The sequence below is a fragment of the Nestor notabilis genome, unplaced genomic scaffold, assembly GCF_000696875.1.
Source record: "Nestor notabilis isolate BGI_N333 unplaced genomic scaffold, ASM69687v1 scaffold3678, whole genome shotgun sequence".
Lineage (NCBI taxonomy): Eukaryota > Metazoa > Chordata > Aves > Psittaciformes > Psittacidae > Nestor > Nestor notabilis.
The window spans coordinates 195,052-201,492 of NW_009939621.1; positions in this window are offsets into that span (position 1 = coordinate 195,052).

A 6,441-nucleotide genomic window follows, 5' to 3' on the forward strand; every position below is an offset into this window, starting at 1 on the left:
CCTGTTCTGAGGAGGATTTAAAACGCCTGCATCACCAACTTCTTCAGGGAATCCCCTTCATGGAATGCACGTGGGAATCCTCTGCAATTCCAATCCATCAGCCTTTTAAAACCTGATGTCAAAATTCAGCTAAAGGATTGTGTTTCCTGAAGTATCTTAGGTTTTTAAGAGATGCTTTATGACTCTCCCAGTGCTGCTACTTTCCTCTCATGAAGTGAATCATGGGTTTGGGTTGGAGGGAGCTTAAAGCTCCTCCAGCTCCAACCCCTGCCACGGGCAGGGACACCTTCCACTAGAGCAGGTTGCTCCAAGCCCCTGGGTCCAACCTGGCCTTGAACACTGCCAGGGATGGGGCAGCCACAGCTTCTCTGGGCACCCTGTGCCAGCGCCTCAGCACCCTCACAGGGAAGAGCTTCTGCCTCAGAGCTCATCTCAGTCTCCCCTCTGGCAGGTTCAAGCCATTCCCCTTGGCCTGTCCCTACATCCCTTGTCCAAAGCCCCTCTCCAGGTTTCCTGGAGCCTCTTTAGGCACTGGAGCTGCTCTAAGGTGTCCCCTTCAGGAGCCTTCTCTTCTCCAGCTGCCCCAGCCCAGCTCTCTCAGCCTGGCTCCAGAGCAGAGCTGCTCCAGCCCTCGCAGCAGTTCCGGGGCCTCCTCTGGCCTCGCTCCAGCAGGTTCAATGTTTATTTCCCCTATTTAATAAATAAGCATTTTGCACAATTCCAAATACCTGGATGCAGCACTTGCAGCACTTACAAAGGCAGCAGAATGGCTCATTTCATAGAATCATTTCTGTCTTAAGTGCTGCATCTATCAGAGAGCCAAAACTTTAGTCCCTGAACTACTGAAACTGAGAGTCTGCATCGAAGAATGTGATTTTATGTGTATATTTTAGGAATCTTTAAGTGAAGCAGTTCTCATAAACACCTTTAATATCCGTTTCTTAGGATGGTCTTTTGACTGTTCCTTACCACCAGAGGTTGCGAGGTCATCATGGGCCATGCAGTCATCTTGGTACAATCTAAAATGTACCTTTATGGGAAGCACACCATGAAATGAGCTTTTTGCCTTTACAAGCACCGTATGTTCTGTAGCTCCTAATCAAGATCCTCAGCATATTACCTGTGCACAACCCACATTACATCAGAGACCAAAGCCTCCCTCAAATAGAAGATAACAAATACAGGAGATCCCTATCTGCTAGAAACAACACACATCCTAGAGGGCTGCTTACACAAAGTGTATTTTATCATCAATCAGCCTCACAGTAGAGTACTTTAAAGGAGAATTATATAGAGCCATTAAAGCTAAGGGTTAACAGGTCATGATCACAGCAGATCAAATATTAAGACATCAGCTTCAAGTTTAAGGCTATTTTCAAACTCACTGGGTCACTTTGAGTTTGAGGGATATAAAAATCCCTGTGAATAGTCTCTCTCTAGCTCACCTTGCTTAATAGAGCTATAAATCCAACTAGTTCCCCATGCAAGAGGAGAAAAGCTTTCCAAGTGAACACACGCTACAAAAATGCCACCAGGCATTATCCTAAGTGTAAAACCCAAATCAAAAGGAATTCATTTCAGTATCTACAGTTACACTAAGGAGAAAGAGCAGGGTTTAGATTTAAAGATACCTCTACAATTAAGAGCATAAAACTAACTCAAGCTTGACAATAAAAGCCCCATTAGGAACACAAGCCATGGTTCACTAGAAGATAGGATTTCATTAAGTCACTGGTAAAGGGAACCGTGTATTCTGTTGTTAGACACAGGCAGTGTAGAACAGAGGATACAACCTGGTTTACAGCACTTGCCACCATCTCACACACAGTTTCTTTTAAGGGGTAAAGACTAAGTGTTGTATTTAACACATTGGTCCTGCCTCTTTGCCAATATTCCCATTCCTGCCCTCTAACTTCCACTAATGACACTTGAAAGCCTCTCAACTACATCCACCCTCGTGTCAGCTTTCATAACATAACCATTCACATGAGAGGCATCACTGGATGTCTTTGTGCATGAGCATTTTTGACTCAGAGAATTATATTACCAACTTCCACATCTCCTTCTTTGTGTGTTATCTTGCTTGCTGGTCACAAGCAATAAACTCAAGGGGCACAAACCCCAACATTTCATATACTGCTGCACTGAGTATAATTGAATGCAACTTTAACTGCTGGCTCCCTATGTGAAATTCTTCCTGCCTGCTCCTTAGACAAGCTCTGTAAGCTGCATGTCTCAGGCATGCTGCTCTGGAAGATTTTAGTTATACTTGCTCCAAAAAATCCCTCTGAAAACTACTATTTCAGTAGCTTTATAATCATAAAGTGCTCAGTAAAACGGCAAATGGCATCTGCCTGTTCACTCTGCAACATGTACCTTCCTTGTTCCCATTCTGGGTGATACGTTTGGGGAAAATAAATCAATAAGCTCATTTAAAGTAGAACACATTGTCTAAGAGGTCATATTCAAAGGAGTAAGTGTGATGTGTTTAGTGGAAAGTAGAAAACCACCACGCTACAGGTGTCTGGTGTGTGATCACCAGAAGAGATCATAGAACGGTTTGTGTTGGAAGGGCCCTTAAAGCTCCTCCAGCTCCAACCCCTGCCACGGGCAGGGACACCTTCCACTAGAGCAGGTTGCTCCAAGCCCCTGTGTCCAACCTGCCCTTGAACACTGCCAGGGATGGGGCAGCCACAGCTTCTCTGGGCACCCTGTGCCAGCGCCTCAGCACCCTCACAGGGAAGAGCTTCTGCCCAAGAGCTCATCTCAATCTCCCCCGTTTCAGTTTAAACCCATCATCTCTTGTTCTATTGCTACAGTCCCTGATGAAGAGTCCCTTCTCCAGCATCCCTGTAGCCCACTTCGGATACTGGAGCTGCTCTAAGGTGTCCCCTTCAGGAGCTTTCTCTTCTCCAGCTGCCCCAGCCCAGCTCTCTCAGCCTGGCTCCAGAGCAGAGCTGCTCCAGCCCTCGCAGCAGCTCCGGGGCCTCCTCTGGCCTCGCTCCAGCAGCTCCACGTCCCTCTTGTGCTGTTCCCCAGAGCTGGATCAGGGCTGCAGGGGGGTCTCCCCAGAGAAGAGCATTTCCTTTTAGCACAGCTTAGAACAGATGGCACCTCACCCACTCCCACCTTACATCTCTCCCATTTCTCCTTCTTGGAGGGTTCCCAACATGAAGCATCTCCTCTCTACTTGCAATCTCAATTCCAAGAAGCCAACATCAATGGCTTCATTATGATCTATCCCCTATTCGTTACTGCCACACTTCTTAGGCAGATGTCAGCCTGTGGGTAAAGAACTCTTCAGTTTAAACCTCATTCAAGAAAATGTGGTGTGGAAGTCAGAAGGGAGCACATTACTAACAGCTAGTAAAGAATCTCTCATCTTCCATGCTCACTACTAATGCTAAATCAGATTTAAGTCACTAAATCATCTAATAGTCAAATCAGATCCTGTTCTTAGCACTGAAATCCTGTGGTTAACACAAATGGATGCCACTAACCTAAGAATAAAGAAAGGGGTTTGACGTACAGAGGGCAACTGATTTTCAGTCTATTTACACATAAGGAGGTTGTCTGATAGGCAACGAGTAAGCAAACAAGTACAAGCAGGTCAAAGCTTGGAGTACTGCTGATCTATGTATCCAAATACACCTACTTGTAAGAAACTCAAAGGAGACCGGTGAATCAAAGCGTGTACTCATGTATCAGAGTGCAGATTGGTGCAAGACTAAGGGGAAGAATCTCCAATTTCCTTGTAAACCATGGAGGCAAACAGGGGTGGAAAAGGGAGAAAGCCCAGCTAAGAGAAGTGTCAACATTGGTGTTATCTTACACCACAGACTCCACGTGGAAGTTTCTGGGGTATTAAACCTCATTAAACCATCCCAAGGGAGTTGTGAAAAGGCAAAAGCGAGACAAAGGTTACGTGCTGTGTTCACGGTTACTGTGAAGGGGAGAAGTAACCTCAAGTCAGCCTTTTAAATGAAAAACAGGGCTGAGAATCTACCTATGCTTCAAGTGGAGACCACAGAACCAGCACCCTGCCCTCAACGATGGAATTACATGGTGAGTGCTTCAAAGGCAACGCTTCACAAATGCTAAGTTTTAAAGCAGTCTGAGTATTTGCATAAGAAACACCACTCTGATGGGTATGAAGCTCCAAGTACCCTACTGCACCATCAACAGGGCTGCCACTTTGGAATCAGTCTTCAATGACATCTTCTCCTAACATGGTATGTAGTCAAGTAGAACACATTTAGACATAACACATACACATACCTGTAAGAAACTGAACAGCAAAGTATAATCTTACTCCAGGAAAGCACATTTTAAGGTTACAAAGCCTATAGACAGGGCACTAAATTGTCAACTCTGGTTTAAAAGCCTTCCTATAAAAAAAGAAATTCAATACATGCATTTCCAGTCAAGATGAAACTTGTTGCCATCATTTCTATTCCAGCTGAACTATAGAATCCCAGAATGGTTTGGGTTGAAGGGAACTTAAAGCTCATCCAGTCCCAACCCCTGCCACGGTTGCTCCAAGCCCCTGTGTCCAACCTGGCCTTGAACACTGCCAGGGATGGGGCAGCCACAGCTTCTCTGGGCACCCTGTGCCAGCGCCTCAGCACCCTCACAGGGAAGAGCTTCTGCCTTAGACCAACCTGAACTTCCCATGTTGAAGTTCGAACCCATCACCTTTGTCCTGTCACTCCAGCCCCTGCTGAAGAGTCCCTCCTGGAGATGCAAACAGCTGAACAGGAATATCAGGGTTAAAACAAGGCAAGTTTCAGTTCTCAGTTCAAGATGTATTCTTGAATCTGTCCGAACACATCTGTGGTCTGGGGCAGCACAGGATGAGCAGGCAGGAGGTCTGATGAATGCCTTTGCCAGTGGTACCTGTCTAGGAGCCTGAAGATAACTTCTGCTGGAAGCAGATCCTATGGCACCTCTGCAGCAACTCAATCCAAAAGCTGCAGAGTGCCCCAGGAGACCACCAGCCACTGCTCCCTGTTGCTGAGACTACCTGTTCATCTAGATACAAGCAGATCATCCTATAATCATACAGCTACAGGCACAAAGAAGTCAAAGATACCACCTCTAAGGCAAGTTCAGACCCCCCCATAATCTCAGCCATGGTAACACTTCCCTCTGAATAAACTTCACTATTCCTTGCTGGAGGAAGATTCTCTACGTCACTTTCCACTGTTGATTTCAGCCTTATTTTCTGTGATTCCAGGTGTAACAAGGGAGATTATGCTTCTGTGCTGCTGGAAGTCCAAGAAATCTCAGGGGTAGGTGGTAAAGCCTCTTGCAAGGCTTTCTTGTATTTACAGTTTAAGGTGAGGTGTCTCCAGCTTGGCTCAATCAGATTTGGTGTTTTATTTCCCCCTTAGAAGTATGAGTTACTACTTAATAAAAGAAAGGCTTGTAACCCAGCTCTGAGTGTCCTGCATATACACACTGAACCACTGGTTTTGATAAGACAGCACGGGCAGGATGTTTGCTCCTGCAGCATCTCCAACCAAGCCCCTTCCTACAGCTCATGCATAAATTGTGCTAAGTATTGTTCTCTTACCACTAAGAACTTCTCTTTCTTACCTTTTCCAGCTGACCTTAGATAAGGACTTATCAGCCATCAAGATCTCATTTAACTTTAGCTCCACAGCTGATCTTTAGCTGCTTTACACAGGACCTTCAGTGTTTGATGAACATGCAGTAAATCACGACAGGATTCTCCGTGCAGGCAGATGGGAACTGTTAGGAAAAGCTGAAAGAATCCCAATATCCCATCCATTTCTTTCAGACCTCAAGTATCTCTTCTGACTTCAAGTCCAAATACATTTATTGTTGTGCGCTGGGATTTATGAACTCCTCTGGATCCAGAAAAATCCCATATGGACCAATAGATTGGTGGCCCATTTTTATTGTCTATAAGCGCCTGTCTTTAATACCAGCTATTTTTAAAGCTTAAGGAATTGCTTCATTTTTAACTGCTTTCACCTGCTTCTACTTTACTATTCCACCATCTGGTTTAGATCTCTTCTTCTCTTCTTCTGTTCAGGCTTCTGCCATATCCCAAATTATATTAAAGTCTCACAGTTTAATCTCTACTTCAGAGAGCTCTTTAGGGAAGAAGTCAGGAAAATAATGATTTTTGCACATCACATCTAACTGTTTTCCACAGGCTGAAGTGTGGCACAAGTTAAATAGGATATTACAGCCCATTTGGCAAGTGTAAGGCAAATTCCAAATCTAGCTTGGAACTGTGTTAGAAAACATTAATTTGCAAAGTGATGGAAAAGTTCAAGGACTGCTAGTATTTGGAGCCTTGCAAGCTAAATTAACAGCAAGGACACTGCTGGTTTAAAAACACTTAATTATCACAGAGCCCCAGACTGGTCTAGGTTGGAACATTAAAGCTCATCCAGTGCCAACCCCCTG